This window comes from Thermobia domestica, unplaced genomic scaffold, assembly GCF_964235325.1.
Source record: "Thermobia domestica unplaced genomic scaffold, izTheDome1.hap1.1 HAP1_SCAFFOLD_630, whole genome shotgun sequence".
Classification (NCBI taxonomy): Eukaryota; Metazoa; Arthropoda; class Insecta; order Zygentoma; family Lepismatidae; genus Thermobia; species Thermobia domestica.
In genome coordinates this window covers 49,584-66,398 of record NW_027656340.1, presented here as the reverse complement: position 1 = coordinate 66,398, position 16,815 = coordinate 49,584, and the positions used below count along the sequence as shown (strand labels likewise).

General features: G+C 35.7%; 1 non-coding gene across 1 annotated transcript; it reads left to right on the top strand.

The window, feature by feature from the left end:
* The first annotated feature begins 13,279 nt into the window (after positions 1 to 13,279).
* Positions 13,280 to 13,361, top strand: TRNAS-AGA (transfer RNA serine (anticodon AGA)). Its single transcript has one exon. It is a non-coding gene; the product is annotated as a tRNA-Ser (tRNA).
* Positions 13,362 to 16,815: the final 3,454 nt, after the last annotated feature.

Genomic DNA, 16,815 nt, shown 5'->3' with positions numbered 1-16,815 from the left:
ATATCACTACCCGAGTTGGTCTTCTGCTTGGGCTCAAGAATTCGACCGTGCAGATCTCAGCCTTGATTTTAAGAACTACAGTATATACTTATATTGGTGATTATGACATTTGAGGCTGTTTCGTAATAATAATAATAATAATAATAAACTCTTGTCTTCTCGTTATCTAGACGAGACGAGATACACTAAAATTGCCCCACGAGATGCACTAAAATTACGAGATGAGACGCACCTTTGTCGTGAGCAACACTAAAAGTATTCCACATTACTGCTTACATTTCTCATGGCTTTTGCTTTCCAGTCTGATCAGGCCAATATTTCAAAACGAGTTAAAACGAGCTGAACGAGCGAGAGAGCCATTATCAAACTCAACTCAACTCGAAACTCGACCTCGAAAACAGCGACTTGGCTCGGAACTCAATTCAAGAAAATTACCTTTGACTCGACTCAAATTGTACTCGAGTTGAATTGAATTTTGGCTCGACTTGTGCTCATCCCTATTCGTGTTTGTATTTTATGTTTCCACTTCAACAATGTCTACTCTTTTCTCTCCTTTTACCTGCTGTTTCTGGATTTCTCTTTCGGTGTCGTCCTTTATTTACACCGTGCACTATTCTTATTCCCAGCTTGTGACCCGCTTCAATGTCTTATTCAGTTTAGGCTTTTCTTCTTACATTGACTTCACATGTGATTGATTTAATTCTCACTTTCTGGGAATAAGCTGCTTCATTCGGGAGTTGTGCACATGGAAACATACACAATAAATATGCCTGTAACTTTTTACCAAATGCACATATCTTAAAACTATTGCTACCATTGTTTTTCTGCTTAAATTCTAGCCTAAAATCATGTATCATATTGCCCTATTCCTATTTATAAAACTTGACCTGAATTCAAGATGGCGGATTTCAAGATGGCTGCTGTCAAGGTTCACCTTACCATACGACTTCCCCTTAGGTATAGTATGTACCCACATTGTTGTTATTGACTTTTTATTATTAACAGGTCATTTACAAGGGGTGGTACTGAACGTATTGTACAATTGTCGACATGGATACGCGACATTTCAATCTGCCATTTGGGTTAATTCCACTTCGAAAACGCAGCTGTTTTTTTTTTTTTGTGTGTGTGGTCTTTCTGTGGGACTTTCTTCCTCTGAGTGAAATTTTAAGGTAGCCTTCGATATGAGCTCATTCATACTTCCCTTATAAGTGAAGTCTTGGCCCGACTTCGGTAGGTCCCATAGTTTTGGAGCTATGGAAAGTTCACAATTCACTTTTTTATGTTTTCGGCAGCCTATAATCTTAAAGAAAGCATTTGTGCATCCAGATTGGCCTATACATTTTCTCTTTTCTTGGTGTCAGGGATCACCTCCGAAACGCTATAGGTGGTTTTGAAACACCCTGTATATATATATATATATATACAGAAGGTCGATCCGCGTATATGTGTCCAATTTTACACCCGTAACCCTGACCACAGAAGCGACCGAACCAAGTGGTTAAACGCGTGTGCTATACCTGGAGGTCCATTCTATCGTCTGCCAAGCGAAACTGTGTATCGTGTGCATCATGGCTCCAAAGGTGAACCGTTTTTGGAAGGGTTACGTAATTGGACTTTTCCACGCCAAATATTCGGTTTCTAAAATTCAAAGGCAGTGCAAAGAAAATGGTTATGCATTGGGTTCGACGACTATCAAAAACATAATCAAACAGTATAAAAAAGAAGACATACCAGGTAAGCATTCACCCACTAAGGGGTCGAGGAAGCGAGCGTGTACCACAGTGACTCCACAAGTAGCTCTGAAGTTGCGGCGAATTGCCTTACAAGAAAATCCCCCTCCGCAACGTATGATGGCAGCTCGACTCCACATACCACAGTCAACTGTTAACCGCGCCCTGAGTGGGAAATTAAACCTCCGGAGGGTCTTTAAAAGTCATGGACATTACCTAAGTGCGGCCCATCACCGTGAGAGAAAGTCCAACAGCAGGCGCCTCTATGAACGCCACCTATCTGGGGAAAAGTGGAAGTTTGTGACCACACTAGATGAAGCATGGGTGTATCTATCAGATTGTGGCGTAATTCGCTCGATAACGTACACTTCGCGAGATGCAAAAAGCCGTCCTGCGTTCATCCCTCATTGCAAAGCAACTTTCTTGAAAGGATTTATGTTTGTCGCCGGTTACTCTTATCAGGACAAGTTAACAATTCGTCAGGTCCCTATAAACTGTAAAATCAACTCTGCATTCTTTCAGCAACATATACTGACCCCAATTTATACAGAAGATCTGCCTTGTTTGTATGGGCATGCCATAAAGCAAGTGTCTGTGCATATGGATAAGGCCTCCTCACATACATCTCGTTCTACTCAGAACTTTCTGAAGCAGATGGAGACAGACACCGATATTCGTGCTATTCCATTTCATGATATACCAGTGAAATCACCAGATGCCAGTCCCATGGATTTCTGCGGGTTTGGTCTACTGAAAAGGGCACTTTCTTCTCGTCGTGTCACTACTCTCGGGGGCCTGTAGAAAGCCTGCCGGGAGGAATGGGAGAAGATTCCACTTCCTGTACTTCGTCGTAGTCTTCTACAGTGGAAGTTACGGTGCAGAGCTATTGCCAGAACACATGGCCATCACATTGAGGCCAATCGATGGTGGTCCCATGGATTTTCATAAGGTTAGTGTTATTTCAAAATTGGACACATATACGCGGATCGACCTTCTGTATAAAATATACCATCATATATATATCATGTATAAGCATGATAATAAAAAGCAAAGCTGAGAAAAAATTATGGCAAATATAATTTAAAAAATACTAAGTATGTCATTCTACACATTGTCTAACTGAAAGCTGGATATGAATGTTTCATTATGGAGCTTTTATTAAGAGCTGTATTCATAATGTATTTAGGAAATGGGAAAGGTATTACGCAGTTCACGAAGCGAACTTCCATTTTTTTATCCACCTAAAAAAACTTAATTTCACATAAATATTTACTTTCTAACCCATTATATTCAAGTGTTTTGCGGATTCAATTTGTTCCCCCATTTTTCACCACTTCAATTAATAGGAAGAATGTGTAACAAAATTACACAGCCGGACAAAAATAAATAAAAGTTCTGTCCACCGGACCCCAGGGTACGGATTCGATGAATTTTGTTACACAGAATCCAAATTTCGAAACCCCAGTACGATCGACTGTATCAATTTTTTCTTATGGGCGAAAAACTTGAGCGATTTTGGATAGAGATGACACGCGTTTTTCGCCCATAACACAAAATTGACACAGTCGATTGTACTGGGGTTTCGAAATTTGGATTCTGTGTAACAAAATACATCGAACCCATATGCTTGTGTATTTTCAACTCAAATCCTTTTCAAATATTTGAAATATGAACAATATTCGAGTCTTGCATCAGAAGGTTGGTCCAAAAACCTGAGAAATCTGTGACTATTACCTCACATACTTAAGAATGAACTTGATACGAGTGTCGCTGTAGGCTGTATCAAAACTTTGGTTGGTTGTTATATATAACGTTCATAATTTATAATCCCTTTTAGCACTGATGCTGTATGTTATGTTGAGCTAAAGATTAACGTAGGATCTGAACAAAGGGTTCACACTCGGAATTAAACCCAGGTCTCCTGCGTCGAAGTCACGTGTGCCAACCACCTACCAACGAGAACTTCTATCAATAACCCTGACTCAATGTACGCATGTTGTTCGCGTTACACAAAGTTAAAGGAATGAAGACATTTTGAATTTCCAAAATCCACAAGATCTCAGCACTTACTTCTTTTCAGAATTTCTTCAATTTACAACGAATCAATGCTGGCCGAGAATAATTCTAAACGTTTGCTCTGCGTAAAATTCAAAGATTAACTGATTCTGCCACGTGCAATGTAAGGAAAGCACTAACTCAGCACTAGATCACTTATACAGATTGCATTCATAAACTTATTTACTGCGTCCGCGAAGTCTGTAGGGCTGGCTATTTATCGGTCATCAAATCACATTAACATCAACTTCATATGCGTAATCACAGTCCATACCACAACTATTAATTCAACATTAGTTCGTATACATACTACAATAGAATAACGTCTTATATTACGCAACTTCGTTACCAAAGATTTCAAAATGCGAATACACGTGAACTCCACATAATCTCGCTTATTCATCTTAAAATTATGTTGAATGCACCTGTAGAGGAACTTCAGAGGTCTTGTAGAGGAACTTCTGGCCATTCCTCCCCCAAGATATTTCAGTGGGTTGCGAACAACACGAAAATTTTTCACATAGTAATGAATTTACTAATACGAATATCATGTGGTATTAAATATTCTTCGCAAACACATCAAATGCTTTATTTATCAGAATATAATCTGATGTTTTATCATAAAATAAAATAAAGCTTCCTATAATACAACAGCAAACAGAATGAACACAAGGAAATACAATAAAATACTTTATAGCTACGAGATTAAGCGGTATAAACGAAAACGCAATGCTTATTTAATACTTAACGGGGGAAATAAATTCAAAGTTGAACTATAGCGTCACACTAAACGACTTATAACGAATGGAGAATAACGAAACGAATCGAAATGTGTGACAAAGAATGAGACAACAAAATTCTTTAGCCTCGTCTTGCCAGATTGGTCAGTTCGTCACAGTGCAGACTGTCTTTCGATTTCAAATTCATTTTTAGAATTCGTCTTTCCGTTTCAGCCCCAAACGCTTGCATCAGTTGCATGATTTCACTAAAATTGCTTTCGAAATGGTAAATCAGTAACAGTCAAGGCGGATAACGCCTCCACAGGAAAAATGCAAAATACTATTCCATACATGGTTTGTTTAGATCTATTTACATCGTAAATAATATATGCGATCCAAAAACCATTTTCTGTTCCACTATTACTTACAAAGAAAAGCATATATAAACACCTCACTACGAAACTCATATATTCGATAAGAGATACCTTATTTTTAAGGGAAAGTTTTGACCTGTATATAAAAAGTATGTCAATCTGTTTTTATTTGCCATTAATTCAATCCTATCTTCACGCACGCAAACTAAAAATTCTCCCCAACATGATTGTCTCTTTTCCAAACGAATTTTGATTTATTTTTTGTCTTTCATAATCTTAAGTTCTTACTTTTCAAACTTTATTCTCACACTATCTGATGTAATATTTAAAGAAAGTTTCTCTGAGAATATTTAACGAATGAAAAGCGTACATCTGATAACTTTTAGAAGCACCCTCTATATACATAACAATGCTGACGCATATTTTAGTACACTCAAGTCTGTTTATATATATATATATATATATATATATATATATATATATATATATATATATATATATATATATATATATATATTAGTGATGAGCAAATGCAAGACCAAGACCAAGACCGGGGTGGTTTTGGTCTTGGTCTTAGTCTTGCACATCCAGTCTTGGTCTTGGTCTTGCACTGGAATCCTTGGTCTTGGTCTTGCATGCAAGAGTCTTGCAAGTCTTGCATTTAAGATATCTCAGGCTTTTCATAGATAAATTTTACTCTGGATATAAGGGATAATAAACTCTACAATGCGCCAATAGTAACGGAAATACAATATATGTTTCTAAATGTAATATAGGTTAACTTGGTGTAAGTATGATGATAGTGTACAACATAGGTGATGACCTTTATTTTTTTTAATGGATGCCCACGCTTCACTACTTATAAGATATGCTAAATCACAATGTTTGGTAATCTGTTTATATTTTTTAACAGATCGAACACTCCACTGGTTCCCAAACTGGGGAGGCTACCCTTGAGACACATGAAAGAAAATCAAGACAACACAGATTATTGAAATGCCATGAATTACAAAATTATTTTTACACTCTAAAGGCGTCAGATTTTTCTTTTTTACCACGATTAGCTAATCCTTGTATTAATCAAACTTCCAATTAGATTTTGAGATTTTGTTTTACTGATTCCAATATGTACTCCATGGGCCAGAAACATGGACATTACGCAAAAGCGATTTTAAAAAATGGCAGACTTTCGAAACGTGGGCGTGGAGAAAAAAAGAGAGAATAAGCTGTGTTGAACGTAAAACGAATGAGAAGGTGTTAGAAATATTAGCAGTAGGAGAAAAAGAAGAATTTTAGATATTGTTAAAGAGGAGGAAGAGTAACTGGTTAGGATATTGGCTGAGGAGGAACTGTATTATGAGGGACGTGCTAGAAGGTATTGTGGAAGGAAAGAGAGGGAGAGAGCGAAGAAGACTGTAGTTGAAGGAAGGTATTAAAACAGAAAATTGCTACGTCAAGGCGAAGTGACTAGCTGAGGAGCGCCGAACGTCAAACCTTCTTACGTTAGTTGCAGCAAGTAATCTGCCAATAATGGCAGAATAGCTATGATGATGATGATGACATGTTTAGCAACATTGACCAAAAAAAGAGAGAGAAAATTAAAATAATAATTATTATAATCAAACCTCTTAATATTTTAGAATAATTTGAGTGGAAACTGAAAATGACTCAACTGTCTATGTCTTGTATAAACTCAATTTATATGAATACTATGACCTGTACTTGAAATACAAAATAACGGCATCAAACTATAAGTTATTTGAAGTCTCACTTGTGAATATGGATTACTAGCATCAATTATCCACTTCGTTGGGTTAAACCAAAAAGAATAGTAATATATTCCTTTAGTCAGTCACTTTTTACTATTAGTAAAGCGCTCTCTGATATCGATCGTTTTCGATAATTTTTATATTTCTCTCCTCTCCTTTTTCCCAAGTTGCGGGGCTGAATTGGATTTAAACGGCATCAGAAGTGTCACTGTTCGTCTCAGAGATACCGAAAAGTATGGATTCGGCACTAATATTGGCCATTTTCAATAAACTTATATATCTCCCTCTCCCCTATGTTGCAAGGCACGGGATCGGAAGTGTCATTGTTCATCTCAATGACCTCGAAAACCATGAGTTCGACATTAATAATTGTCATTTTCGATATTTTTTATATCTCCTTCCTCCCCCAAGTTGCAGTGCTCAATTTGCATTTAAACGGGATCGGAAGTATCACTGTTCATCTTAGCGACTCCAAAAACTATGGATTCGACACTAATATTTGATCATTTTTTATCATTAATATGTATTTCCCTCTCCTCCAAGTTACGAGACTGAATTTGATCGTAAACGGTATCGGAAGGTCAGTATTCAACTCAGCGACATCGAAAACTATGAATTCGACACTAATATTCTTTATTTTCGATCATTTTTATATCTCTTCCCTTCCCTCCGCTAAGCTAAGGGGCTCAATTTGAATTTAAACACTGTTTAGCTCAGCGACCCCCAAAACTATAGATTCCATTTTAATATAGGTCATTTTCGATCATTTTAAAATATCTTCCCCCCCCCCCATCCTTCCCTATACTGCACCGTCAAAGTGACATGACAGAAACCATCTCAAGTCCGATCCTCATCTATGTTGAAAATTTTTATTGAGATCGATCGGCTAAATCAAGAGTGATGAAGTCACAATGACAGTCACTTATATTTTTAGTTTTTTACATATATCTCCCTTCTTCCCCTCCCCTACGTTGCACCATCAAAGTAAAATTATAAAAATCGCGCCAGGCCTGAACTTCATCTACGTTGAACATTTGATCAAAATCTGTCGGGTGTTTGAAAAGTTATTAAGTTTTATGATATATATATATATATATATATATATATATATATATATATATATATATATATATATATATATATATATATATATATATATTCCCTCACATCCTCTTCCACTACGTTCCACCATAAAAAGGAAACGAAAAACGAACTTTTATTTTTGTTCATATTGATTTTTGTACATCTCCCCCTCCTCCTCCCCTACATTGCTCCGTTAAAGTGAACTGACAGATAACATTCCAGGCTTGATTGAACATCATCTATGTTAAAAAATTGATCGAGATTAGTAGTTTGGTTCAAGAGTTATTAAGTGTTATTTATTATTTTATAACTCCCCCTTCTCCCCTCCTCTAAGTTTTACCGTGAAAGTGAAACGATGAAAACACTTCCAGGCCCATACCTTATCTATGTTGAAAATTTGATCGAGATCAGTCGGGTGGTTCAAGAGATTAGTAGTCACAAAAATAGTCACTTTCAACTTTATAATATAGATTTATTATAGTATAATATTATATCACTCAATCCTCGATGTGCCGTTTACCTGAGGAGGCTAAAAGTTATATTAATAAACAATTATTCAACGTACTAGCATCCGTCCATGAAATCAAACTTGCGGTCACATGCACTAAGTTTTTGTCAATGTCATGAAAATGTTATTTCGATATTAATTTTATGAGCACACATTAAAAATTTACAACGGATGCTTGAGTCTCGGAGCCAAGGCCATACCCATGTAGTCGACACCTATGGTGTACGGTATCACCGATGTTCAATACTACATTTCTCTTTAGTTTTGGAAGAAGAACACCACTAATATGCTTTGAAATGAAATATCTAGTTTAACGTCTCACGATTATGCTTCAAGGGTAAGGGAGACGGTAATATGAGAAATGACTGAAATGGTGGAATGAAGAAAGTAGGAGGAAACAGAAAAACATCGAGAAAATCCACGCACACAGTGTTTGTCCACCAAAAAGCTCACATGGCGCAATATGACACCTGTGTGGCTTGAAAACGAGCAATATCTACAGAAAATGCGAACAACCAATTCAGAAAACGACATACTGTAGCTATATGTTACAGGGACAGATCGACTCACACGGATTGCATAAACTACTGGAAATACATTCACTCCAGCAGCATTTTTACTGAAGCCAAGAAATCCATCTCCTTCCTTTTTACATTCTATATAAAAAAAATCAAGTAGTACCGGTACTTGTGCAAGGCTCTTGAGCAAGAGTCTTGGTCTTGGTCTTGGTCTTGCATGCAAGACTCTTGCAAAAACTGCAAGACCAAGACTCTTGCGCTCATCACTAGCGATTTGCTTCTACAGCATTGTGCGGAATGATTTTAATTCACCACACAACCTATATTTAGCATGTTTATCTGGACACTAATACAATTGAACGGCTCGGAGAAACGTAATGGTATGTCACATTTTCTAACTTTCGAATAAACGGAGAAACAAGGTTCAACATTTAATGCAATTCAATGCAATGACACCTACCAAACAAGCTTCCGCTGTCATCTGTCAGTATATTTTTGAAATTAAACTACCTACGTACTATTCTGTGGTTCGATCCGAGCCCATTTTAACTAATAACTATTTCACCGGAAGTGGCACTTACCATCACGTTTCCCCGAGCCACTCAATTTGTGGTTTCTACTGCATGCCTGACAATAAATTTTAGTTATTTGTTGTTTTTATCTGTAGAACGTGTTGCTCTAAATTTATCTGTTTGACACTGTAAATAATTGACTTACTTTTCGCGCATACAAAAAAAAAAAAAAAAAAACTTACCTCCTTTTGAAGCAACTCACGTTAATTTATGTTGTCAATTGGTTTGCTAATGGCTAATGCAGGTATAGTTAAAAATCTCTCTCTTACCGCTCCACTAAATATTTCACTTACTATTACTGATAGCATCACTTATAAGAGAATTATTGTCGTGCTGTTAGCCTGACACGTTTGCCCTAATTCTTGTTTCATAGCGTGGATACAGTGGAACTTATACCTTTACACTGCAAGGAAGTCTGTTAGAATTATTTTTTTTAATACTTCTTTTATTGAGGGTATTTTAAATCATGTTTTGTTTTGAATGTGTTTTATGTGTTAGCGTTTGGTAAATATTCCTTCCATCACTGAAATGAAAATGAAATCTTACGTCCCACGATTATGCCGGTTAGGTTAAAGGAGACGATGATGATGAGAGATGAGTAAAATGGTAGAATGAATAAAGTTGGAGGAAACCTGTGAACCCCGAGAAAACCCACGAATATGCTGTTCTTTTTAATTCGTTGAATGTCATATACAACACTTTTTAAATTTATCTTAGTATGTGTCAACATCAGCATACTCTATGTTCAATGTTTTAAAAATAAAAGAAAGAGATGGAAGTGCATTTGTTCAGCCACTGCTCTCCTTTCTATTTTCTTTCTTTCATTTTCATTTGTTTTTGTTTATTTATTTTCTTGTTTTTGTTTTAGTCGCCACTTGTTGAATGTTTGATTTACACTATTATTATGAATCTCTGATTATCATGATTATATATAATAATATCAGGACCTTGGAAGAGAAAGGGCGAATCCTGAAATCGGAGTGTTGGGAAATCAAGCTGAAAGTTTTGCAAGAACATTAAGATAGCAAAGGCGAAGTGTGAGAATACTAAGGGCGAAGTAGGGCAAAACGCGATATCTATGTGTTGTTCAGACCTGTCTGATGTGAGGGGAGAGGGAAGAAAAGATTTCTCAAGTTCACCTTTTCTCTTCCAAGGTCCTGATATTTTGCTGAAGAATTCAGGATGGTCGATTCCTCAATGAACATTTCTCTGTAGTAACATAGGATCATTTAGGAACATTTCGACATGTTAAGAAACAACTCGAAACTACTCTGAAAGTTACGATAATTTTATTCTGCAAAACCGATAAAACTTGACAATAATCCTTGCTTTAGCTATAAAACACAAAATCTTGCCCGTGAATGCAATACTTGGAAATACAAGAACTCATAAACGGAATGGATCACTCAACGTAACAAATTGCTTGAACTTAACTAATTCTAGTGAATACGTTACTAGTAAAGAAAGAATATTGTACTTCAACTTTGAGTAACCATTAGGAATTACTAGCGATTGGGAGTAAATGCTGGGAAAGATGTTAAGAAAGCCAAATAAACAAAAATCGTTCATAAAGTGTAATTTAAATACTCTGGGTATTTGTTCGATCAATAAAGGATAATCGCTTGTTATAATTTTGCAGTTTTGGTTCCGGAGGATACAATACAATATATTCACAATTCACTGGAGTAGTTTAACTTCAAACTACAAGTCTACAACTCTGGGTTTCAGCTAATGGTGAAAGGTTTAAAAGCTGTAATGATTAGTATATTATATTTAAAAGTTATCTATTTCATTCACCGCTGATTGATTGGCCTTCACCATGACTTTTAAACGGGAAAACCACGATAATACTTATATTATGAAGGAAAGCCATTAAGATTCACAAACAGGAAATCACCACGACGGGTAATAGCTACAGAGCCGGAGCTTCCACTCGAGTTTGAGGCCCTAGACAATTACCTGGTTTTCTTAAGCAGTAGTTCACTGCTAGACTTATGGCCGCAATCTGAGAAAAGTGATATACCCAAATTTCATTAAAATGTTACTGACAACATTACAATGAAGATATTGTCGAAAAATCCCTATACGGCTCGCAAACGAAACTTAATCCTTTGATTCTGAAGGATGAATTAAAGAACTAAAGAACTCTTACTTTAGTTTGATTTTCGGGTGATTAGTAAGCAACAAATAAATGTTAATTGTTGTGATTTTATTTTTAAATAATTCGTAGTGTCTGTCTAACCATAAAGCTGGGGATTTCATCCGCCCTTACGCATATATAGAGCATAAACTGTAAAATGTAGTAAGGAATGGGTCATCGATATAGATTCAAGGTCCAAGGAACGGATTCTATTTTTGATCGTATTCTTCTGCTGCAATCCTCATTGATATCTGATCTTATTTAATTTTAAAAACTAGCGCGGGATACTCATAATTGAAATAATTTGGTTCTATTAATAGATTAACATTAAAATTGGAAGTGGTGATTGATGTCTGTCACTTCCGGTTGTAATAAAAAGAATAAAATCAGAGGTAAAACATATTCTTGGTAGTGAATCCATATAAAAATTCAGTGTGTCGCTATTTTTGTTTCATCCATTAGGCTATACGATCAGTATTGTAATCGAACAATCGTAATTTAACCCTTTCGGTTTCAGCTGACGAATACAAGTCAAGACAAAACTCATTCTTGGGACACTTAACCTATGTCAAAAACCATTTTCTTTTACTCTATGGAATTAAGTATTGAATTCGGAAGTAGTAGTAAATTTGAAAACCTTCCGGTTCTGGCATGGGTGATGATGGTAACTTGCCTTGAAATGCTAAACTGATTGTTGAACACCACTTATCGCTATTATTACCGTTTTTGTTCTATGGTGATCAACGTTAAAATCGAAAAAAGGTTGATTGCTACCATTTCGGGCTAGTAGAAGAGGATTAACGGAGAAGATTGGACTTACTTTCGGAACGCTGAATCGACTGTTAGAAAGAACTTATCGATATCATTTTCCGTCTTTGATTTATGGAAATCGGTGTTGAAACCTGTATTGGTAAAGTTCAACCTCTACCGGTTTTGGTTCAGTGTTGCAAGTGGTGATGATGAAGCGCTCTCTTGTCACGCTGAACCGATTGCAAGGAATTCGCTATCTGTTACCATTTTTGTTATATGGCGGTAAAAAGGAAATGGTTGGTTTCTTCCTCTTCCGGTTTGAATAGAACGTTAGCATAAGATATGTAACCTTTTTGTGACACTGAATCGGTTGCAAAAAAGATTTCTTCTCAATATATTCTACGGTTTTTGCTCTGTGGAAAACAGTATTGAAACCGGAAAGTACTTACTACTAAAATTTCAACTGCTTTCAGTTGTGATAAAGGTTATGGACGGTGACAGACTGTTCTCTTGAGATGCTGAGTCGATTGTTCAAAACCACTCGTTGCTATCTATTACAGTTTTCGTTCTACGACGAAAAACGTTGAAACCGGAAATGGCTAATTTTGACACCTTTCGATTTGAATGACAGGTTAACATAAGAGATATACGTTATTCTTGGGACGATGAATCAATTGCAAAAAGCAGCTTATCGATATCTCTTACTATTTTTGATCTGGTACCTGTCAACAGACAGACGGACGGGCGGAAAGAGCCGTTCTATGAGACTTCCGACACTTATGCATAGTATAGTTTGGAAGTCTATTATTATAATTAATAATAATACCGTAATAAAGAATTAAAATACAGTATATACGGCATATAAATGTGTTTATCATCCGGAATACTCCTATCTACTTTTATTATTATTATTTTAAAATCTAATCCGAGCCACCCTAACGGTTTGCTCTGTCTGATAGACTAAATTACTTACCAAGAAGAAAAAATACATTTTATTTATCAATCGGATAGATTTCTTTATGTCAATTTCTATACGTTTCAGTGTGTTATGTTTCCGAGCAGTCGTGGCCGAGTGGTTAAGGCGTCTGACTAGAAATCAGATTCCCTCTGGGAGCGTAGGTTCGAGTCCTACCGACTGCGGTTTATTTTTACAATATTAGGTTTCTTTGCAGATATTAATATAATGAAAAATAATTTGTTGAATTTAGTTTGTACAACGCAAATTATACGTCAGTTATTTATATTTGTTCTAGGGACGTTACTCAGACCATTTAACAGTTTACTGAAAAATATACTTCCTTAAGTAATGAGCACCGAAAGACTTTTTTAATGATATATATATTTTGAACGAAAAATGCAGCAAACTTTATATCGTTTAGAGAGAGATCACCATATTTTTCTTTCCCATTGTAATAACAGCAAAAACGATAAGAGATAACGATAATCTCTTTTTTTAAACATTCTATGCCCTTATCACTGTATCAAAACTAATAGTGGTAGTCCTATATTTAATACTTTTGTATCTGTGATAGCGATATATATAAATATATAAAATCAACTGTAGTAGTGGTTTACTCAATGGACTATTTGCGGTCATCTCTATCCTTATCTGTAATGTAGCGGAAGTTATACATCAACCACTTCTTGATCCCATCATTGAAGCCAGAATTCATAGATGTATCACTTCCATTTGGAAGTTTATCGTAGTTTTAGCCAATATTGGATTTCTACAGTTTAGAATTCCATCATAATTTCATCCAATATTGGATCCTCAATTTGGAATTCCATCATAGTTTTATCCAATACTGGACCCCTTTAGTTTGCAAGTCAATCGTAATTTTATACAATATTGGACTCCCACAGTTAGCTCATTCGTGGTTTCATCCAATATTGGACTCCATAGTTTGGAAGTTCAACGTAATTTTATCCAACGTTGGAACCTCGAGTTTTGAAAGTCCATTGAAATTTCATCCAACATTAAACACTCTGTTAAGAAGTCTCTTGTGATTTCACACAATATTGGATCCTCACAGTTTGGAAGTCCATTGTACGAGTAGTTTTATCACATACTGGGCTCCCACAGTTTGGAAGTCAATCGTAATTTTATGGAATATTGGACATTCCACAGTTAGGAAGTCCATCGTAGTTTCATTCAATAATGATCCCACAGTTTCGAAGTCCATTGAAGTTTCATCCAACATTGAACCCCCAAAGTTAGAAGGCCTATTGTGATTTCATACAATATTGGATTCCCACGGTTTGGAATTTATCGCAGTTCTACACTATGAAACAAACTGCCTTGTTTAAGTAATGAGAGACGAAAATACACAGAGGTTTAGAAAAGAGGATCACATCAAGCTAACCATAAGAAAGAAACAAACACTTGAATAAGCTGTAATATTTTCCATAAGTAGAAGCTTTGCTTTGCTATAATTAAATATAAACTAATTATTTGCTGAGCAACCAAAACTATATATTTTCATTAAAATTCAACACGTGTTACAGCTTCACCAACTAACTCTTTGGCTTCATCAAACACTATGTGATACAATATAACTGTACAATCTTATATACAGAGCTGTTGTATGTATATACGATTGTACAGTTATACTTTATCACATAGTGTCTGATGAAGCCAAAGAGTTAGTTGGCGAAACTGTAACACGTGTTGAATTTTAATGAAAATATATAGTTTTGCTCAGCAAATACTTTGTATTAAATAAGCTCGAGCAATAGGAACTAAATGAGAATTTTCTTCAAGAGAGTCTATAAGAACTATTGTGTTAACATTTTCTTTTAGACAGTATCTGATATGTTTAAAATATAGTGAATAAATTTTAAATTTTAGTTTAAAACTAAACCTATAATTTTAGTGGAAAATACTGGGAAAGGAGAGTGTACCACAGACCCCTTGCATCTTCACCCATATTGTTAGAACGAAAAATCAGATGTAACAGGTCCCAATTCATCTTTCTGTAATTTAAATTAGTTCATAATTGGTAGAAAAGTATTCTATCTTATACGAAACTTTTTTTTGTTTAGTATGGTATTTTATTGATCATGAAAACTTTCAAGTAAATTTATTTTCTGAACTTAAATTTATACTTATACAAATATTTTTGTGGTAGCGAAAATTCTATTATACGTCAAATTATCATCTTTTTCAAGACTGCACACAACCATAAAATTATTAGTATTATTATTATTCATGTAACGATGGTCATGTACGTCTCGAATGAAAGAATGTGAATACTTGTTTACTCCAGAAAATACAGTATTAAAAAAAAAATCATAAATTTCTATTATATGATGAAATTGAATCAGCTTACTTTAAGATGATTTTGTTAACAAAGAACAATGTATCATCAGTGAGAGTTGAATACAAGTTCCTCTATTGAAAATTTTTAATGAGATCCACGACTACATCTGCAATAGCCTACTAATGCAAAAATACTAGTGATACTTTTGAATCACTAGTATTGGGTTTTATAGTTTGTTCCGCCTCTCATATGCAGCGGCGCAAATCTATCTTCAACATTAGGGGGGACGGGTAAGGCCGTTCCCATAATCTCGTTTTTTTTAGCGATGTTCAAAATGTTTATGAAATTGAAAAACAATGCTGTTAGAGGATCAGGGGAGCAGAGTTATCTTCAACATTGGGAGGCGGGCAGATTTGAGGCTTATTCTGGGGGAACATAAATTTCATTTCACTTTCTTTTGTAGCAATCGGACACAAATCATCACATTTCTCCACCAAAAACACTTTTCAAATCAGACTATTGGGAGGATAGTTTCCCTCAGTCCCAAGATTGGAGGGGACATGTCCCCCTCATTCTCCCCGAGACTTGCGCCAGTGCTCATATGTGAAGTTTCTGAATGTCCCTTTTGGTTTATGAAATTCCTAAGTGCGTTCATAAAGTTTTGTCGAAAGGGGGAGGTTTAAATACCAATGTTTTGGATGTATACTATTCTTGTTCTCACCAATTAAACTGAATTTGCACACATTTATGGAATTTTAGTTTCGCTCCTAATTTCGTTAGAAAATCAAATATTCCTTCTTATATAGGTACTATTCCAAATTCTACTCTTTAATCTTATGACACTGGTGGTGCTGAGATTGAAAAGTATATAGTTCTTTTCATCTCATAGGCTATATGACACGTCCACTCTATTGCGTTGAAATTTGAAGACTCTCCCATCGGGAATCGAACCGGAATCTCGTGTACCAAAGACACACAAACTAGTTGCTGGACCAATGAGGAGAACAATGTATCCCTCATCTTCAGCTCCCTAAAGGGTCTGTAGGTTAAAGCGAAAACCACCATTGTATAGCTTCTAAATTGTATGCACCTCTATAATAGTTAAACTAGGCTTCTTACATTAATAAATCATAATTTAATAAGTTTGAATTCCGTAAGCAGAAATTTCGTACACATTAAATAGAGCAGACTAGACCATCACTCAAACCAGACACTTATGTACGGTGTCGAAACAATATCAGGATAAAAATAGACTCATAGCGCAGCTGAGAACGAAAATGACTTATTTCCTGGAAGATAAGGTACACGATTAAAGAGAGGGGAGTTAACAAGAG